We start from the raw sequence: 20,158 nt of genomic DNA, 5'->3' as shown, positions 1-20,158 counted from the left end.
GCCTGTGGGTCTGTCTCTGCTTTGTAAATAAGTTCATTTGTGTCCTTTTTTCAGATATAAGTGATATCATATGGTATTTGTCTTTCTTTGTCAGACTTACTTCACTCAGTATGATAATCTCTAGGTCCATCCATGTTGCTGCCAGTGACGTTATTTCATTCTTTGGTATGGCTGAGCAGTGAGGCAAGTGGTTTATAAGTCACCACATGAAAGATCGCTCTGGCAGCTGGGCGAGGAATGGCTTGGATGGAGTGAAAGCAGAAGGAGTTGGGAAGCCTTTGCAGTCAGGGTGGGATGTGGTAATAGTTGAGCAGGCAGGTGGCCCCGGGGTGGTGAGAAGGGGGTGAATGTGAGTTATGTTTGGAGCTGGAGCTGTTTGAAGGGCAGTGGGGTGAAGGATTAGATGAGGGAAAGGAAACAATCAAGATTGGTCCAAATTATTGGCTTAACAAGAGGGTGGGTTTGGGGTCCATTTCCTGAAATGGAGGATACTGGACAAAGACCAGTTTGGCAAATTGAGTTGTTAAGAGTTTCCTAGTAGGGCTCACATTTTGGTGATCTGAACTGGCGTGGAAGGTGTTCAGTCTCTAAAAGGTGGTGTGGAATGAAAATAAGGCTGAAAAGGAGAGACAGAGAGAGGAACAGAAGTGAGTGTGAGGTTTGCCAGAGATTATTTGTCACGGGCTAATTTATCTCTGATAGAAGGGGAACAAATTCTACTTCAAAGACAGGTCATTACAAACCAAACTGACTTCTTGCAAAGTGCACCATCACAGTGTGTGTCCCCCATACACACCACACAGGTTTCAAAGGTTGTTTGCAGTTGTGATTTGCGGAGAACAGTGGCTCCAATCGGCTGCACGTTGGAGTCTCGTGGAGAGGGCTTTAAAAAGACCACTGTCGAGGTTTCACTTGAGAACCAGTAAATTATACTTTTTGGGAGTAGTGTCAATTATCAGTATTTTTTTGGAAAGCTCTCCTCAGGTTATTCCAACATACAGCAACAGTGTGAAAAACCACTGGTAAAAAGCAATTTAAACATGGCTCGTGACATTTAAAAATGACCATTTTGATAAGCTATTAGCCTTCAAGCAACGATTCTAAACTAAGCAGTACCTTGCACCCAGATAAGGCGCACTTCGTCTAGATTTTCTTGAGTGCTTTTTCATACCACAAGGTATTTAGTGTGTCCATCATTCATCCACCATTCTTCCAGAAGGAAATCTCCCTAAACTAAAACTCACCATTCAATTCATCTCCAAAATACCAGTTGATGGATGACTTCATGTATTCCTTTTTGGCTGATTGATTCTATTAGAGATGGAGCCAGCACTACCCATGAAAAATTGACAAGCTTTCCTCACCACTGTATCAAATGGAAGCTTCTGGTCGGCCTCACTTTGGAACCGTCAGAGGCTTGCAAAGCAAGCTGGTTTTGTGGTCGAGCGTTTCACACAACTTGGCTCAGGTCAGAGCCACGTTCATGGGAACCCTGCCGCTGCCGGACTATGAAATTTCCTGATTAAGGAAATGAGAGGAAATAAGTCATTAACTAGCACCTACACCCAGCACACCAACTCGGGGAATTCTTTTTTTCTTTCTTCAGGGGAATTAAAAACAGAAGATGCTGCTGTTACCAGCATCCCCTGAAATAAGATGACAAAATCAAAGATGAACATTGAACAGCTGTTTTGGAACTGATTCTGGGAATAAACAGAAAGCTGCCTATGGTTTCGCCACAGTTAAAAAGCAGATTCTCTGTGATTCATCTGAGGTCTATAGCCTGCAAACTGAGCCAAAGAAATGATGCCAAGAAAAGACAATGACAAAGGGAGAGGCTTAATCATCATGACGGTTGCAATTATAATTAAATGTAAACTTGAGAAGAGGATTGCTTCACTTTTAGTAAGAAGGCCAAGGTTTGAGGGGAGTCTACAGCAACTGGATCAAAGGCTGTTGTTCAGTTTCTCTCCCTACTAAGAGAACTCCCCACTTTAAGTTATCATTAATATTTATAAAATACAAGAAGAGAAAATAATATTATTTTAATAGCTGGTATGAGAATTCTTAAATGGTTCCAGTTCTTTCTTCCTTTTTCTTTTTCTTTTCTTTTCTTTCCCTTCCTTTTCCTTCCTTCCTTCCTTCCTTTCTTCTCTCTCTCTCTCTCTTCTCTTGCCTGCCTGCCTTACATTTTTAAAATAAGCCTGTTTAGAGTAGAAGTGTGAACAGAACTACAGAGCTGCCTGGCACAAGCCAAGGAAAGGAATTTCTGTTTTGAACCAGAGAGGAAGAGGAAAGGGAAAAGTGAAACAGAAAAAGGGGGGTGAGCATCATGGCTGAAGGTTAGGGGATGGACTGTGTGTCCCCAAACTGTTAGTAAAGTTCTAAACTTCCGAAATGCTTGCGGTGGGAGGCGAGCTGGGAATCTTGTGCAGCATCTGGTGAAGGCGCTGACCTTTGGCAAGGAAAGGAATCAAGAAGACACACAGGAACAACAAATCAGGACCACGAAATAGAGACTTGAGAATTTGCAGAAACTGTGGGGAGGGCTGTGGACTCTTGTTGTGCAACTGGGTGTTTCAGCCAAGCTTACCTTAATCTGCCCCGGCCAGACAGTCTTCATCTGGGATCCATTTGCCCGGAGTGGGAGAAGCTATGTGGCTGTGAAGCTGTGAATGGTTTTTCATTGTGTTCTGTTCCCTGTATCTTAAAGTCATACCTGGAGTGATTAGGAAGTGTCATTGGGGGAATGTGAATCCCTAATGCACCCTTCCCAACTCTGACTGCATCAGGTGTCAATCCAACAGGTTAGATAATATCCATCATCTGACCAACCATCAGTCCACCTATTACCTCAGGAGGCATGTAGCCCCTTCTATGTTTAAGGTGGTGTACTAGGTTTTGGAGGTAAACAAATATGAACAAGACATAGATCCTGATCTCAAGGACCTTAGTCTAGTAATGACAACTGTAATGGGTTGAATTGTAGCCCCCACCCCATTAGGGTGAGCCCTTAATTCAATGACAGCATCCTTAAAAGTGATGAAAAAGGAAAAGATACAAAGAAAAGACGGCCATGTGAAAATGGAGGTAGGGAGAGATTAGACTCATGATGCTACAAGCCAAGGAATGCCAAACGTTGTTGGCAGCCACCAGAGACTAGAAGAGAGGTGTGGAATGGCTCCTCCCTCAGAGCCTTTAGAGGGAACAACTGGCTGATACCTTGATTTTGGACTTCTGACCTCCAGAACTATGAGAGAATGAGTTTCCGCTGCTTTAAGCCGCTCAGTTTGCGATTATTTGTTATAGCAGCCCAAGGAACTGAATACAGCAACTTGTGCTGAAATAGCTAGGCGCCGTTACCAAAAGAAGAGAAAATGACAAGCGTTGGTGAGGATGCAGAGATGGAACATTTGTGCACTGTTGGTGGGAATGTAAAATGGTGCAATTGTTATGAAAAATAGTAGGATCCTAAAAAAATAATAAAACTACCGTGTGATCCAGGAATCCCATTTTTGGGTACAAAAGATTCAAAGCAGTGAAAGTAATCCACCCAAACGTCTATTGACAGATAAATAGATAAAGAAAACTTGGTGTGTATATGTGTGTGTGTGTATACACACACACACACACACACACACATACATAAATACACACATATATATCAGCCTTAAAAAAGAAAGAAGTCCTGTCACATGCTACAACATGGATAAATCTTAAGGACATTGTACTGAGCAAAAGAAGCCAGTCACAAGAGGACAAATACTGTGCGATTCCACTTATATAAGGTACCTAAAGTAGTCAGAATCATAGAAACAGAAGTAGAAAGGTGGTTACCAAGGTCTGGAGGAATTGGTGTTCAATAGGTATAAAGTTTCAGTTTTGCAAGATGAAAAAGTTCTAGAGATCTGTTGCACAAGTGTGAATGTACTTAAAACTACTGAACCACACACTTAAAATGATTAGGATGGTAACCTTAATGTTATATATATTTTTAACCACAAAAAATACTTGAATACCAGGAAGAAAGGGGTAAATGCCACAGTTAAGTATAGTAAAGTGCTTTGAAAATTCAGATGGAGAAGAGCTGACTTAAAGACGGTGGGAGTGCAGGGCAGGAAGCAGTTCAGAGGTTTTATGGCAGTGACAACATTTCTGATAGATCTTCAGGGAAAAAATACGATTTTGACATTCAGGGATGTTAGCTGACACAGGGTAGAGAAGAGCACCTGCATGCAAATGACCAAGTTGAGTACCGGAGATGAGTGTGGGGCCCAGGACTGCTGCTGGCCATTACGGTGCCTTTGTGCAGAGTAGAAAAAGATTCTGCTTTCTCCTGGGGCCTGACATGGCAAGCAGAGGGATTTCAGCTGGGGATCTGTTTGCAGCTCAAATTCGGCAGAACAGTATTGGCTGTCCTGGGTCCACACAGAGATAAGAAACTCAGTCGGAGAGAAAGATAATGAGCTTAGTTTGGGGCATGGTGAGTTCGGTGGGTCAGCAGAACATCCAGGCAGAGATAGGAAACAGAAAATGGAAAATGTAGGACCAGTGTTTGGAAGGAAGTTTAGGATCCAAAGTGTAGATTGGGACATCACTTTCATGGCATTAAAACTTTAATAAATTGGTCATCTGGTACCAGTTAACTCCACATATACTATAGAACATTGGTGTGGCCACCAAGGAGGCAGACAGCGCCCTCTGGTGGAAATGTGAAAACACTCATCAATACCATCCACACAGACAGAGTACATAATTTTGAGCAAACACAATTCAAGAGCATTTTTCTTTGAATAGATATCCTTGCTGCCTGGAGTGCCACATGGGTCAGTTTAGCCCTGCCTGTGGCAGACATCCGGGCATCCTTCTCCTCCCTGAAACTGTATTCCTGCGGAGTGTCTGGGTCCAGCAAGAAATCATGTACACTGTTCACACGTCATTCCATTCTCTGGTGCTGAGGACCGAGCAGCAATTCCAAGAAGCCCTGTTACTCTGCCCCTTCCAGCCTAGAGACCAGCCAAGCTTGGAGACATAGTGGCTTAGCTCCTTTGTCCCTGGGTCTCACCTGGTCCCTGGGAGGCACAGAGCCCCTTCCAAGAAGAAACTTCATCCACTCCATCTGATCCTCCCGAGGGGAAAGGGGAGAGAATCCACTTACTGGAGGAGGAAGAGAACTCTGATTCTTCCATTCCCTCGCCGAATGTTCTTCCATATTCTACTGCTCCCCGCCCCCACCCCCGGTAGAAGGTGAGTGAGGGAGTCCATTGTGTTGGTTTGCCCGAATCCCGCCAGAGACCGTCCCTGATACTGAGGGTGGCAGGTAGGAGCAGAGGGCTTGAAGGCTGCAGGGTGCCACTGCTTTACATTTCATATCTAACCCGATCCTCACAAACAGTTCTACAGAAGTGTTATTATTTCCCACTATATAGTCGAGGGAACTGAAGTTCAGAGAGGGCACATAACTTTTCAAAGGTCACACACTAGTAAGAAATGGACCCAAGCAGAACTATTTTCCTAAATGAAATATAACTCACATGCCACAAAATTCAGTGGTTTTTAGTATACTCCCAAAGTTGTGCAACCATCATCACTATCTAATTCCAAAACATCTTCATCACCCTAAAAAGGCATTCTCTACCCATTAGCAGTCACTCTTCATCGCCCCCCGCCCCATCAGTCTACTTTCTGTTTCTGTGGATTTGCCTATTCTGGACATTTCACGCAAATAGAATCATACAATACGTGGTCCTTTGTAACTGGCTTCTTTCACGTAGTGTAGTATTTGTTGTAGCCTGAATCAGTACCTCATTCTTTTTTACGGCAGGAAAATATTCCATTGTGTGGATAGACCACATTTTGCTTATCCATTCATCAGCTGATAGACACTTGAGTTGTTTTCACTTTGGAGCTATTATGTATAATGCTGCTCTGAACATTCACGTACAAGTTTTTGTGTGAGCGTATGTTTTTATTTGTCTTGGGTACATACCTAGGAGTGAGATTTTTGGGTCATATGGGAGCTCTCTGTTTAGCTTTTCTGAGGACCTGCCAGACTGTTTTCCAAAGTGAGTACATCATTTCCCTCTCTCACCAGCGATGTGTGAGGGTGCCACTGTCTCCACAATTGCATAAGCAAAACTCATTTTTTTCTTTTTTTAAAATGGAGGTACTGAGGATTGAACCCAGGACCTCGTGCATGCTAAGTATGCGCTCTGCCACTGAGCTCTATCTCCCCCTAAACTCATTTTCAAATTCATTTTCTTGCTCCCTCCCTTTTTCCCTTAAATATGTATTTATTGCTTGCTGTGTACCAGGCACCATGCCCAGCCCTGGGGATTCAGATAAATGTGCCTCTATACTCGAGGAATCCTCAGCCCAGGGCAGACATAGCATATTTATCTTCGCATGGTGTCCCTGCCTTGAATGCTTTGCATGGATGTCCCACCCTCAGGCATTACTTCTTGGAAAATATAAACTGTAAAGTTTATGCTAATTAAAAAAAATTTTTTTTACTTAGAATGACAGTAAATAGCAAATAAAAAGCACCATTCCAAGTTGAGAGAGGCTGTGGAAGGAAGGAAAAAGCTCTATATTTTAGTAGCTCAAATAGCACTCATTTGCTGCTTTTTGAAACAGGCTGTCCCACATTTTCATTTTGCACTGGGCCCCGCAAATCCAGGCTCTGCCCCTGGCTGGGTCCTCCAGCAGGAGGGCACTACCACGTTACAGGCAAAGGGTGCGGCCATGGGGAGGGGTGAAGAATTGGGTCCCCGTGTGATTTACCACACCATGCATTCAATAACCTGGGAAATGCGTTATTGTGTGAGCACAGGAGGCAGCAGAGGGTCCTAAGAGGCTCAGATCTTTAACATTTCTTCTCAAGAGTGATAAAGGATGACATTGGATTTAGTAGGAACCGTTGACGCTCTGCAGATTCTGTTTTAAATTTATAAATGAGATAGAACTTGGAGCCAACCGCTAGTTCATCCCTCAACTTCAAACACAGGAAAGGCTTAGCTGGTCTTGCGCGCTGCTGATATCCTTAAGAGGGTTGTTTTGCTAAGGAGACTGTAAGTCACTCTGATTAGATAGCCCCTTGAGCTGTAGGGAAGCCTTGGTGGAAGAGAGAGCATCTGACTTCTTCCCTGTCTCATCCCATTGATATTCTTTCTTGACATGAAACTTCTTATCTGACTTCTATCAGTTTTGTTATAAACGGACTTACAAATTTGGTGGAAAATGCAGGCGTGTGTGCAAGGTCACTTAGCTAGTAACCAGAAGACCTAAGGTTAGAATCCATATCCCTGTACTTTTCCTTTGATTTGGAAAGAGAGTCACTGTATTTTTATAGAGTGTTAAGTCATTTTTGTAAATCTCATTTGGGGGCAACAGATTTTTTTTTTTTTGCCTTTTTTTTCCACTTTAGTTACTGAGATGTAAACGTCCATCTGCCCAAATGTTTAGTGTGTGCAAAAATATTATCATGGATGGTTTTTAAGACTTTGAAAAGTTCTTTGTTGGCAATTCTATTAACCATTAGATAAGAAATGAGAGAAACAAACCCACTGTCAGCTTAACTCAGCTCTTCAAAAGAGCTTCACTTAGGAATATGTGTTTCCATCCCAGAAATGATTAGTGGATGGTTAAATTACAGGAGGAGGCAGAATTAACATTTTGAATGAAAGGGTATATAATGAGAGAGTTTGAAGTGGAAGAAAATTGCTCGCAAATAGAATAGGATTTTGAACAAGAGACAAACTGGCCCAGCTATTTATGTACATTACTCGCTTCAGTCATTATATTTTGGGCTCCTTTTCAGTTCTGACCAGTCTTTCTTAACCTGCTGAAGCCTTAAACTTTACCGTCCAGAGTTACACTGTGAAAAATAGAGCTACGTTGTCCTGAGGTGTGTGGCCAATTCGGTGGCATAGGAGCAGGATAAAGCTAGTCCGTCTGCCTTCTCTCTATCCTTCCTCTTCTCATGACTGGGTCCGTGGGGAGATGCCTGTGCTGAGGGCCTTCACCCACAAGGTCAGAAACAACCTTTAGGTTCTGCGGCCCCAGAGAGCCAGTCAGAACTCTGGCTCATGACTCACAGAAGCTCTCAGAGGCCAAGGGCATCATCTAGGTAAAGCCAGGCAAGCCAGGTCAAGTGTAAGGCTTTTCAGCGTCTTGATGTGAGACAACCACTTTGGGACTTGGTCCTGCTGACATGGTGGTCGTAGAAGTCATTGAAAACTCTCAGGGGCAAAATGCTGGAACATTTTTTTCACTTGTACTTTCATCCCTTACATATGGAGGAAATATTTAGCATCTGCCAGCCAGGGAACGCCTATGGGGGCCGCTCAGTTGTTCTGGCAAATCCACACACCTGGAAGGGTGAGGGGCTCAGGAGTGACCCTGGGCAGTGAGGATGGGCCGGTGGATAAAAACTTGCCTTTTTCGGGGGTCTGTTGAAGATCTGATGAACATGCAGATCTCAGGCAGATCTTCTACAGGCTCTCAGCTGAGTCCCTGTGTGGATGAGCCTTTCTTGCTAAAATGATAACTTTCCACAGTGACCTACCCATGCCCATGCTGTCACCTCAGGACCCAGAAGGAACTGAACCTAAGACCCAGCATTTGCATCTGTTCAGAAAAACGAGATGAGGGAAAAATTATAACTCCATTGCAGGTGCTCTCAAAGGACACTGGCAGACACAAAGCAGAAACAGCCTGTCAAAAACACATGGGAGTCGACTCCCAGGATCTCCTAGGGCATCCATGAATGACCAGATTTATTCCTTGATGACTGATCCAGCTGCTCAAGGGCAGAATGTCCTGACTTGTGTGGACCTGGACCCACAGATGGACATCCTGCAGGCTGCACTTGTCTACCCCTGGCCAAAAGGAGGGACTGAGAAAATGAAAAATAGCCCTGCTGGCAGCTAGGTTGTGATGTTCCCAACTGAAGATAAATAGCGCTCGTGGGAAATAAATAATGTCCAGAGAAGGCCGCTCTGACCATGTTTGGAACTAGAGAGAACCAAGGCCACTCCTCAACCAGGGAAGTGATTAGCAGTCCCTCTCCTCCTCTGACTAACAGGATTCTCTGTAGATCCTTTACCAATGACAATTCTAGCCCCTTCTTAATCTTGCCACCTCGCAAAGGAAAACGAAGATGCCCAATTATTCTGCTGCTTCTGCCTCTTGACAACAGTGAATTCAGAATATGCCCCTGCTTCCTTAAACTCTTCTCAGAACCCCTCACCGCCTGCCTAAATCCTGTAACAGCCCTTCCTCACTTCCTCTCACTCCAGTGCCCTGTGGCTCCCCGGGGGAGTGACTTCTTACTGGCTGCTGCGAGCTAACTGGAGCCAACTGGGTTTTGACTATGGTGCGTTCCTGCGGCTCTTCCCTTGGTGGGCATCTGCACTGGCCTCGCTGCTTGCTGCCATCCGATTAGCATCAGAAGAGAGCCTATGGAAAAGAGGACAAATGCCACTATCTTCAGATGTCTGCTACTTCTTCTCTCCCCTTTCCCTGTCTTTGCCTTCATTAGATGGAACTGATCTGTGAATGACTTCTTTTGTATACATGCAAAATAGCGTGCTAATAGCTCCCTATCTAGTATGCTTCTGAGTCAGTTTGCACTGTGGTCGACATTTTCTGAAGATGTGACAGTAACAGCAGGGTCTCCGTTGTGACTCCATATAGTTGATACCTTAAGTTCAGTATCATATATCTCCCTTTAAAAAATGTCCCTCCGCTGTTTCTTCCGTCCTGGCCTCCGGCTTTCCAACAACTTGCTTGCCTCTCTCCTCTCTACAGCCCACCAGAAAACAAACAAACGCACAAACATAAACCCTCCAAACTCCCAAACTCCAAAACGACATCAAAATCTTCCCATTTTATTAGGCAGAGCAGTTTATCTCACTCAAGCCTCTACCTCAGCGCTCAGCTCTTTTGTAGATCTAAGGACTCAATGAACGAGAATGGAAACTAATCTGAATATCCAGTAATAGAATAGTTAAGTATAGTGTGTCAGCCTAGTGGACTATCTTGCAGCTGTTAAAAGAGGAAACTAAGGCAACCTAGAAACAAGGAAAATAGTTTATGAAACAATTGCTTATAGAAATTAACTATAATACAGTGGACAGTGTGATTACAACTAGGTAGCAGTCAGTATGTGTAGCTCAAGGCTGAAGCTGGGTGCCAGAGGGGTTTACAGGTATGACTCGATGATGTGAGCGGTAGGCCCACCAAGGCTCTATCTGAATGAGGGATAGAGGAACCTGACGGAAAGGACTGGCGCTTGTGAATGGGGTGAGGTCAGCAAGGCCCTGGCACAAAATTTAACAGAGTGCTAAGCAAACGGACAAAAAAACTTCAGTAATCAAGATAAAAATATTTTAATGCAAAAAAATATTTAAAAAATGTGAATTAAGGCAAAACATAATTTTTGATACTATGGTGGACACAGTATCAAAATTTTAAGTGAAGTTTCAACCCTACATTTGCCTGACTCTGAGAGTGAGCACCTCACTTGCCTCAGCCTAGTCCAGCCCTGGTGAGGATAATGACTAGCTGTGTAGGACCACCGGCTGTCTCCCACCTCTAGGACCCAGCCCCCCTGAGAATAAGGGCCACTCCTTACTAACCCCCAAAGGATGGAGAGTCCAGGTGCACATACTTGGTTAGGGAATGGTTGATCAGAGGGAAGACGTTTCCAAATGTCAACTAGATCTTCCAGGGGCTTGGGCTGGGACAAGGAGATACAGCAAATAAAAGTGCCCCATCATGCAACTCTCCATAAAGAGCTCCTCTATGAATGTAACCTAGTTGGGTGACTCATGGAGATTCTTAGAGTGCGAAACGGAGACATGTCTATGAGTCAGAAGCAGCAAAGGACATCACTATAGCAACCTGGGTCCCTGGGGAACCACTGTCCTTGTAGGAGCATAGGAGCAAAGGCTGAAGAGGCATGTTATGTTTGTGCAAAAATGTATGTGGGGAAACCCAGAACCCCCCAAGGAGCCGGGAGGCAGGCATTTAGAGATGGTAATTCTGTATATTCTGAAGATTGGAGGTGGGGGCTGATCTAATTGACGTTCAGTTTTATAATTGTTGTAAACCTATCGAACAGCCAGCCTGGGGTGGCTCATGAAAAATCAGATACTGTATGCAAATTTGCAAGGACTAGAGAGCAGTGGGTCAGAGAAATAGTGTAATGATTGTGTGAAGCCTTTTAAACTTTTTCTTAGTGTTTCTATGTGATCTTTTCAACTAATAAAAAGGAAAATGAAGTAAATATCACATCCCTGAAATTACATGCATAGAATGCAGAACCTGGCACCATAGCCTGGAGTCCAGCAAACTTAAATTGTTGTCCAACCCAGGTTCCTGTGCCCCACGCACAGTGAGGCCAAACAAACTGAAATGCTGCAGTTTGGAGCAGAGAAAGGTTTACTGCAGGGTTAAGCAGGGAGAATGGGCGGCTCATGCTCAAAAGGCCTGAACTCCCTGATGGTTTTCAGGGAAGTGTTTTTATAGGTAAAATTTGGGGGAGGCCTGCAGGATGTGTGACCACCCTCTGTTTGCTTGGTGGTGCGGTAACAGAGTGGTGTTCTCGAAATCTCAGTCATCAGCCTTTTGGTTCCAGCCAGCCTGGGGTCCACGTGCTTGAGCTCAGCCTGAAGTTAACATCCTTCCCCTGGGTGGGGCCTTAGTTCCCGGGGAAGAACTCAGAGATACATTGCTATGTATATCCCTGGAGGAGGAACCAGGCCCTGCTTTATTGCCGACTGTTGTTTTTTGACTGCTCTTCCTTAGTTTCTGTGTTCCTTCCTTTCCCTGATTAGTAACTGTCTGAGTTTGCCCTTTGCTACTCAGGGACGATCTAGGAGGCCAAAGCCTTTTTCCTACAAACAAAAAATGGGAGACCTGGAAAGGCTTTGTGCCCGGGAGGGCCCCATAGGTTCCTGCTCAGTTTCAAAAGGACAACATCTCACACGATTATCTGAGCCTAAATATGTGAGGTTTTATCAAGATCAAGAGCTTGGTTTTCCTAATAGTGTCCTTACTAGAAAACAGTAGGGCAAGTCTCTATGACGATAAAGTGCCTGTAGGATGAGGCCTAAAATAAGCATTCTGTATTAAAACAAACTAACAACAACAACAAAAAACCATGGCCATTGATTCTAATGTGTAGGCAAGATTGAGAACTCTTGAGCCCAGTGCTGTCCAACAACTTTCTACAGTGACAGAAGTGTTATACCTGCGCTGTCCGATAGAGGCGCCACTAGCCACACGTGCTCTTGAGCACTGAAACGTGGCACGTGGGACTGAATTTTTACTTTTGTTCGATTAAATTGAAATGTAGGTGTAAACAGCCACAGGTGACTCAGGGCTCTTGTCTTGAACAGCATAGCTCTTGTGCAGTGGTGCTCAGACTTCGGCTGGTGTCAGAGTTCCCTGAGGAACTTGGTGAAAATACAAAGGTCCAGGTTGCGTCCCACTTCAACAAGCCTCGGTCTGTGTCCCTTCTGAGCTTGCCAGCAGATTTCTTCCAGTGTGGCATTTTGCAAACTTTTGAGGCATCTTAGCAAAGTGCAGATTCTGATTCAGTAGGTCTAGGATGGGGCCCTGAGTCTGCATTACAAACAGGCGCACGTGAGATGCCAATGCAGCTGGTCTGGGGACCACACTGTGGTAGCATGGCTCGAGATTTGAGTTGTACTTGTTTCTTTTTAAGGTCAATTCCTGAGTGGATGCTGTCAGCATTTTCAAATGTTCTACTCAGTGAAAGTTTTTTTAAATTGATTTTTAAATTTGAGATATAATTAACCTAACGTGTCAGTTTAAGGTGTACAACATACTGATTTGATGCACTTATTAAATATTGCAGTGTGATGATCACCACTGTAGCTTTAGCTCATACCTCCACCACATCACATAATTATCATTTTTTTTGTGGTGAGAACTTTAAAGATCTAGTCTCATAGAAATTTTGAAGTCTTTAATACAGTATTGTTGACTATAATCACTATGTTGTACATTATATCTCCTGACTTATTCATCTTCTAGTTGCAAGTTTATACTCTTTAATAATAGCTCCCCAGTTCCCCCACCAGGGGAAGAGGTGTTTGGGACATCAACTACTTTTTCACTTCCCTCCCCCTGTTCAGATCAGGCCAGCTACATTTTATCCTCTTGCCCCAATTCCCTACATGTTAGAAATGCCAGCATCACTCTAAAGATTAGGAAGAGGTAGAAATCCCAGGTAAGTGGCATCCTGATCTTACCTATATTTTCTGCAGTGCGTTGTTTTTCTTTCATAATTTATTACCTGCTCCAGAAAAAAAAGAGGGCCTCTGTGTGTGTGTGTATGTGTGTAGAGAGAGGCAGTTAATATGCATTGTGAGAGCATTGTGAAAATTGACTAGTTGCCAGAAATTACCATCACTGAAAAATGAAAGCTCTGCACAGTTGATGGCACTGAAATGAGAGTTGACCTGCATTTGCCAATATTTAACAGTTACATTTCCTAGAGATATTAGAAAAAAAATCCCTAGAATTATTGCTGAAACTTGACAATAAATATAGATTCGTGATTAGTCAATAGAAGAGAAAAGGGGATTTTTAGTGGGTCAGAAACAGTACATTGTCTTAACATGGACTGACTTTTTAAGTCTCAGAAAGTTAAATGGATCTTTCAATGGGAAATAATGGGCACCCTCTTTTTCTTTTAATGTGATTTTCTTTTTTTCAGTTCTTTTTTAAAATTTATTTTTCATTTGTGCTTTATTTATTTATTTATTTTGGCAGAGAGGTAATTAGGTTTAGTTTATTTTTAGTGGAGGTGCTGGGGATTGAACCCAGGACCTCGCGCATGCTAGGCACGCACTCTACCACTGAGCTGTACCCTCCCCCTGGCACCCCCTTTTTATTTCCACTACTGGTGTGTTCTACAATGTCACCCATACATCGGGCAGCTGCTCCTTTCTTAACAACACTCCAAGCCTACGAAACTCCCACTTAGATAAAAGAACCTAATTCTGCATTGTGCATCCCAATTACAAGCTGCTCCAAATTGCAGATGCAGAATGGAGGGTGATGTGAAAAGGCCCGTGTCTCCCTCAGCCTGCCTGTGGGGAAGGGAATGTTGTCCCCCAGGTTCTGTCTTCTTGGACCCTGGAGCTGGCCCTGGGTGGAGAGTCTGTCTGACCACTGTTGCTGGGGTCGCCTGTACCTGTATATTGGTTGAGACTTCCAGAAATGATCACTGCCCACCTTCCTGCTCTTCCTCTACTTTCTTGGCCATGCCTTCTCAGCCAGCTTATTCTTTTCCTGACCTGTAAATGTTGGCATCTTTCAAGAGTCAATTCTAGGATTTCTCCTTTATGCATTTAGCTGTTGTGTTGCTCAGCACACACGTTCCGGACACTTGCTTCTTAAACTGTGCCTTCTGCTGTTCCGCAGTGTCCCTCTTCAGTCTCTTGTAGGTCTCTTTCATCATCACTTCCTCCTTTCCTGGTCATAATATTGCCGTTTCTGGTTTTTATGGCATTGGCCTTGCTGTCTCTTCATTTTTTATAGCTTACCATATAAATGTTTTTTTAAACTCATTTTGACATTTTCAATCTTTTGGTAGCACTAAGTCCGTTTGCATTTACTGAAATGACTGGTATACTTGGCTTTATTCCTTTTGTGTTGTATTTATGCCCTATCGTTTGACTTTGATGGTTCTTCTTTTTCCTTTTTCTTATTTTTTTTTCTGGTTTTATTAATTTGCTACCCCTTCTATGTTTTACCCTTATTAATTTGGACATTCCATTGTATTTTTCCATCCTTTTAATGGCAGCTTGTTATTCTCTGGTGGTCTTAATCAATTGCATATTCTGTTACCATTATTTGAAAATAAGACCCCTCAGCTATTTTTCTCACCAAGACTGTCTATTTTCCCCTGAATCCCCTTCCCCAATAAGATGATATTGTTAGACTATTTTAATTTCCCTTCCCCTTCTTGCTCCAAGTAAGAAATTTCAAGTGCTCTTTCTCCACTCTACCGCCATGTTCACCACATCCAATGCCTAGGTTTTTCTGACATAGTTTAGTTCTAAATAATGATTAAAATTGCCTTTGCAGCAACCTCTTTTGTTTTAAGGATCCTTATCTAGTACTCATGTTACATATCCCAAGAATTTGTTTATGATTGATTTAGATTAAACTACATATTACCTATTTTCAGAAATCCAATCATTATCCATTTAATGTCAACTTCAGTATTTCAGGCCTCCGTTTTTGTTCATTTGTTGTTTGGTTAGAATGATTTCTTGAGTATTTTTTTCAAATAGAGCATGGGGTTGTTAAACTTTTTTAATTCTTAAAAAATTTGTTTAAATGTTTTTTATCCTGATGGATGAATGAAATACTGGCTGGGTATGGGATTCTTGGGTTGCAGTCCTTTACTCTAAGTAGTCTCTAGTTGTTATTTCAACATCTTCTAGCTTCTGGGATTTCTAGTGTCTGTGAGTCTGTTTCTGTTTTATCAATAAGTTTGTGTCATTTTTTAATATTCCATATAAAAGTAATATTCTATGATATTTGTCTTCCTCTGTCTGACTTACTTCACTTAGTATGATAATTTCTGGATCCATCCATATTGCTGCAAATGGCATTATTTCCTTCTTTTTTAAGGTGGAGTAATAGTCCATTGTGGGTATGTATGTATATATATCTCACAACTACTTTATCCAGTCACCTGTTGATGGACATTTAGCTTGTCGCCATGTCTTGGCTATTCTAAATAGTGCTGCTTTGAACTTTGGGGTGTATGTATCTTTTAGAATTAGAGTTTTTGTCTTTTCTGGATATATGCCCAGGAGTGGGATTGCTAGATATGGTAACTTTAGTGTTAGTATTTTTACGGAAACTCCATACTGTTCTCCATAGTGGCTGCACCAATTTACATTCCCAGCAAGCCTTTCCCTCCTTCTTAACCCTGTTTTTGCTTGCTATGTCTCCTAGATCTATCCTCCAAGTGTCTTATCTTTTTCTCCTTATAAATTCCATCTTTTTGTATTTTTGAGACATTATGCCTTGAGATATTTTTTCTCCTTCACCCCGATTACTCACTCTGGCCATATTAGTAGCTAGTCTCTCCCTTAATTCATCTAATGTGTTTTTAAGTTTGAAGCCATAGCATCTATTTACAGAAAGTTTGCGATTTTTAAAAAGTTGTTATCTGTCCTCCTCTAGCAGTTCTGTTTTGCTGGGTGCCTGTCCTGTTTTATCTTCTTCCTTCTGTCTGCTGGGAACTCTTAGATCTCTGTTATTTTTCTTTATCTACTGTACTAAGACAATTTGGGTATCACCTGTTGTGCACCAGGGCTTGGAATAAATTGTCATCAGCTTCATTGGGGGAAAGGAAAACTTACAAGGGCAAGGTAACAGGACAAGAGAAAGCACAGGTCCCTTTCCTTCCATCATCCACTAAACCCTCCTGGATACACAGCATGGATTTATGTACCAGTAGAGGAACCTGTACCTGTGTTGCTCTCCTGTTATAGAGTGCACATGAGAAAACAACCTTATCAGTGAAGGGACAGACAAACTGCTTAATTGCCAGGCAGTCTGGAGTTGGACACTGGCTATTTAAAGGAGTTACCTGGGAATTCCACTTGCCAGCACTTGAAGTCTACTGGGGGACACTTCTCCATGTTCCTCCTGTTTGTGCATGTCTTTTGAGCAGAGACACTGACAGCCTTTATTTTGAACTAACTTTCCAAGGAAGTTTGTATAGTGAACAGCCTTAGGAAAGAGAGAGAGTATCTCCCTAACGGAGCCAAAGACAAACGTGTTTGTTACCTGTAATAATAAAGATAATCTCTCTCTCTAGAGCAAAATTTGGGCTTGTTTGCAGCCCTTTAAAAATATTGTTATTTCCTAAGCTTGGGTTTTCCTCCTGTGACACACATCCACTGCATTTGCAGTATTCATTGCACACCTCTGTCTTGTCCCCAGGGGACTTGGCTGGGCAAGTCCTCTGTCTCTGACCCAATATTCTGGTGTCTTCTGCCAGCATCCATGAAATTAAGGCTAACTTGTTGGTTCAGAAGCAGCATAAAATCTCAGACCTTCACAGTTCTCGACAGAGCTCATTAGAAGTGACATGCCCTCCCATCAGAAAGCTGAGTTCAGTGGAAGACTGGCTTTCCCACCTGCTCCAGCCCCAGCTGATTTGTGGTCCAAGCAATCCAGAGGAAGGCCACTTGGGGATAATGCTTATTCAATACAGTGGATGACTGGCCACTACAGGGTGTTTGGTAATTCCTGATCTCGATATGGAGGAAGCCCCAGTCTATGGAAGGGCTGTCTTCCAATGATTTATTTATAAGTATTTTTCTAGGTTGAATTTGTTCTAACACCAGTGCTTAAATATAGAATCTCTAATGAGTAAGCATTTCACCAGAGTTTACTCCTAAGCAATCCCACATGCCCTTTTTCACTTTTAACATTGAAGTCATAAAATATATTTTTCTATTCCTTTCCTAACCAAATAAAAAGGAACATTTTCAACTAAAAAAATAAATATTCTTCTAGGGCAATAACTTTATAAATGGCAGTTACACCTAGCCCTAGGTATTCCTAAACTAGCTGTCTAAACCTACTAAACAGGTTCAGTTTTGTGGTTTAAGACCGTGGGTTCTGGAGCCAAACTACCTGGGCAACAGGCCTCCTGAATTTCAAATCCTGACCCTCCCATTAGCTAGATGTGGGACCTTTGACAAGTGACACAACCTCGGCTTCCTCACTTGAAAATGGAGATAACAACACTAACTACCAATAGGGTCATTTTGAGGAGTAAATGAATAATCCATGCCTTGCAAACCACTGCTTTCCAAGCTGCTGTGATCACCATTCAGTAATCTGGCCACTATGTACAATGTAAACAAACTTGATCATCACCTGTGGTCTTGTTCGTGTAACATATGCTGTTGGAGATGATGCTTATTACCTACTTTTTTTCCAAGGGAGGAGCTTCCCTTAGAGTGAGTATTCCTAACCTGGAGCCCATGGACACTTTCAGGGGACCCCTGAACTTAATGAGAAAAGAAAATGCCTTATGTCTTTATATTCTCTGACCTCTAAGTGAAATGTATATTTGCTACAAATGAATACCAGTAACAAACCATAGTAATATTAACAGTGTCTATGAATTTGTGTCGAATAGAAATCACAGATGTTTTCATATATTTCAGATACATGAAATACAGCAGATACCTCAGAATATCATTCCTGCTCAGCACTGCTTTGAAACAAGGGTAATTAGTAGTCCCACTGCTAAATCTTACTATTTAATGCATTAACAAAGAAGCACATTTATTATTTATCATAAATTTATTTATTTATACTTTCAGGGTTGTATTTTAGTGTAATGGGCTTCCTTTCTAATGCCTCATTATTATATATTATATATTATTATATATATTTAGATATTATATTTACTATATATAATGTAGTATAATGTATTCTTTTCTGCACATAAAAATGTTACTCTGAGAAAGGATCCATAGTCTTCACCAAATGCCAGAGGCCTATTGCCCAGGAGTCAAGAAGCTCTTCATTAGAGCAAAAGTGGCCTTGCTCTGCCCACTCAGTTCCCCCCAGTCAGAGAGCCAGACCCGTGGGGAGGGGTCTGAGGTTCTCCGGCTGTCTGTGAGTGAGTAGAAGAATCTCCCTAATACACGGTGCAGTACTAGGAAACTGGCTTGGCCCAGATCTAAATTATGTCCTTGAATATATGAGCAGCACGTAAGAAGAGGATATATTGACTTCTGGCTGGCTGACTCCTGAATCTCTTTCAAATGGAGATGTCAGTTATTAGCTCCCCTCAAACACCAACATATCGCTAAGTGACATTTCACCCCCATGTCAAGGTCTTCCCAACCAAAGGATGAGCCCAGTGGGGACAGGTCTATGTCTTGCCCTCAGTGAGGCAGTGGAGAGGGTAGTGTGGTAAAGGACACGGTCTGACCCCATAAGGCTTGGGTCCAAATCTGAGAGCTGATACTTCATAGCTGGGTGACCGTGAGCAAATTCTTTAAGCTCCCAGTGACTTGTTTCCTCATCCTTAATTGTGCCTTCCTCACATGGTCCTTGCAAGGACTGAGTGAGTTGAAATGTAAAAATCGAACAGTGCCTAGCAGGTAGAATAAAGGGAAAAAATCCTGTATTTTATAGCTTAGGTGTTTTTCAAAATGCAGTTAAAGCAGCTAAGTTTGACGTTTTCCCTGCAGATCAAATACTGAGGTACTGGACATGAAGGATTATGTTATTAGGTTTTATAGAAAAAGACATTAAACTACCGAAAACACTACTAAGGCTCCGTCCGGGTTGTCTTCTCCCTTGCCGGGAAGAATACTCAGCTTTCTCTAATGAACAGGTGGTTGTGGTGCTATTTCAGGAGGCAACTCACAACAAAAACCAAAGACGATATTGGTATCAGCTGAGAGGTGGCAAGTGGAACCAGGACCTTGGAGACTGTCTGGCAAGGAACCTAACATGATTTTGTTACTTTTAAGAAATAAAAGTGTCTCAGGACAATTGGGAATTTTCCCCAAGACTTTCTCAAAACAGCAATCTAGAATGGAATGATAGCTTTTTAAACTTAACCTTTATAAACAAGTACAAAATCTCTGTGCAGATATGCATACTGGACTTCATGAGCTGGGCAGTGTTTCCTCTCTGGAGTCCTGTTTCCATCATCTCCTTGGTCTGTGTCCTGACCTCTGCCTCGTGGTAGGGTGAGGAGCCACCAAAATCTTGACTCTTCTGCTACTTCCCGTTTTCTCTATTGTGTACCCATCTTTAGAGCTGTAACATTCATTATTCTATTGTGACTTTGTCATACGGGGAATTTAGCTTAAATTGCTAAAGGATAAAATGATATGAATTTTGATTAAGATCTAGATTCTGAAGAGATATTTTACTTTTCTATGGTATCTGTATTCCCCACCCCCACCCCCTACATGGGGCCTATCACAGTAAAAGGTACGTGGGAAGTCCTCCCTACACAGCCGTTTGAATGAATACGTACTCCGCGATTTTATTTCAGGGGTGACACTCTTCCTGCTTCATCAGTGTGGCCCTTGCCACAACCTTCGTTGAGGTTCAT

The 20,158-nt window shown here is 42.5% G+C and overlaps 1 protein-coding gene across 1 annotated transcript in view; it reads left to right on the top strand.

Moving 5' to 3' along the window:
• The first annotated feature begins 13,172 nt into the window (after positions 1-13,172).
• Positions 13,173-20,158, top strand: part of LOC102512338 (transcription factor SPT20 homolog) — a 58,494-nt gene continuing 51,508 nt past the window's right edge. The window contains exon 1 of the mRNA XM_032474999.1: positions 13,173-13,261. The gene's annotated coding sequence lies outside the window, so the exon portion shown is untranslated. The remainder of the gene's footprint in view (positions 13,262-20,158) is intronic.

This window comes from Camelus ferus, chromosome X (genome assembly GCF_009834535.1).
Source record: "Camelus ferus isolate YT-003-E chromosome X, BCGSAC_Cfer_1.0, whole genome shotgun sequence".
NCBI lineage: Eukaryota > Metazoa > Chordata > Mammalia > Artiodactyla > Camelidae > Camelus > Camelus ferus.
The sequence above is the reverse complement of the archived record's forward strand: the minus strand, read 5'-3'. Positions and strand labels throughout refer to the sequence as shown.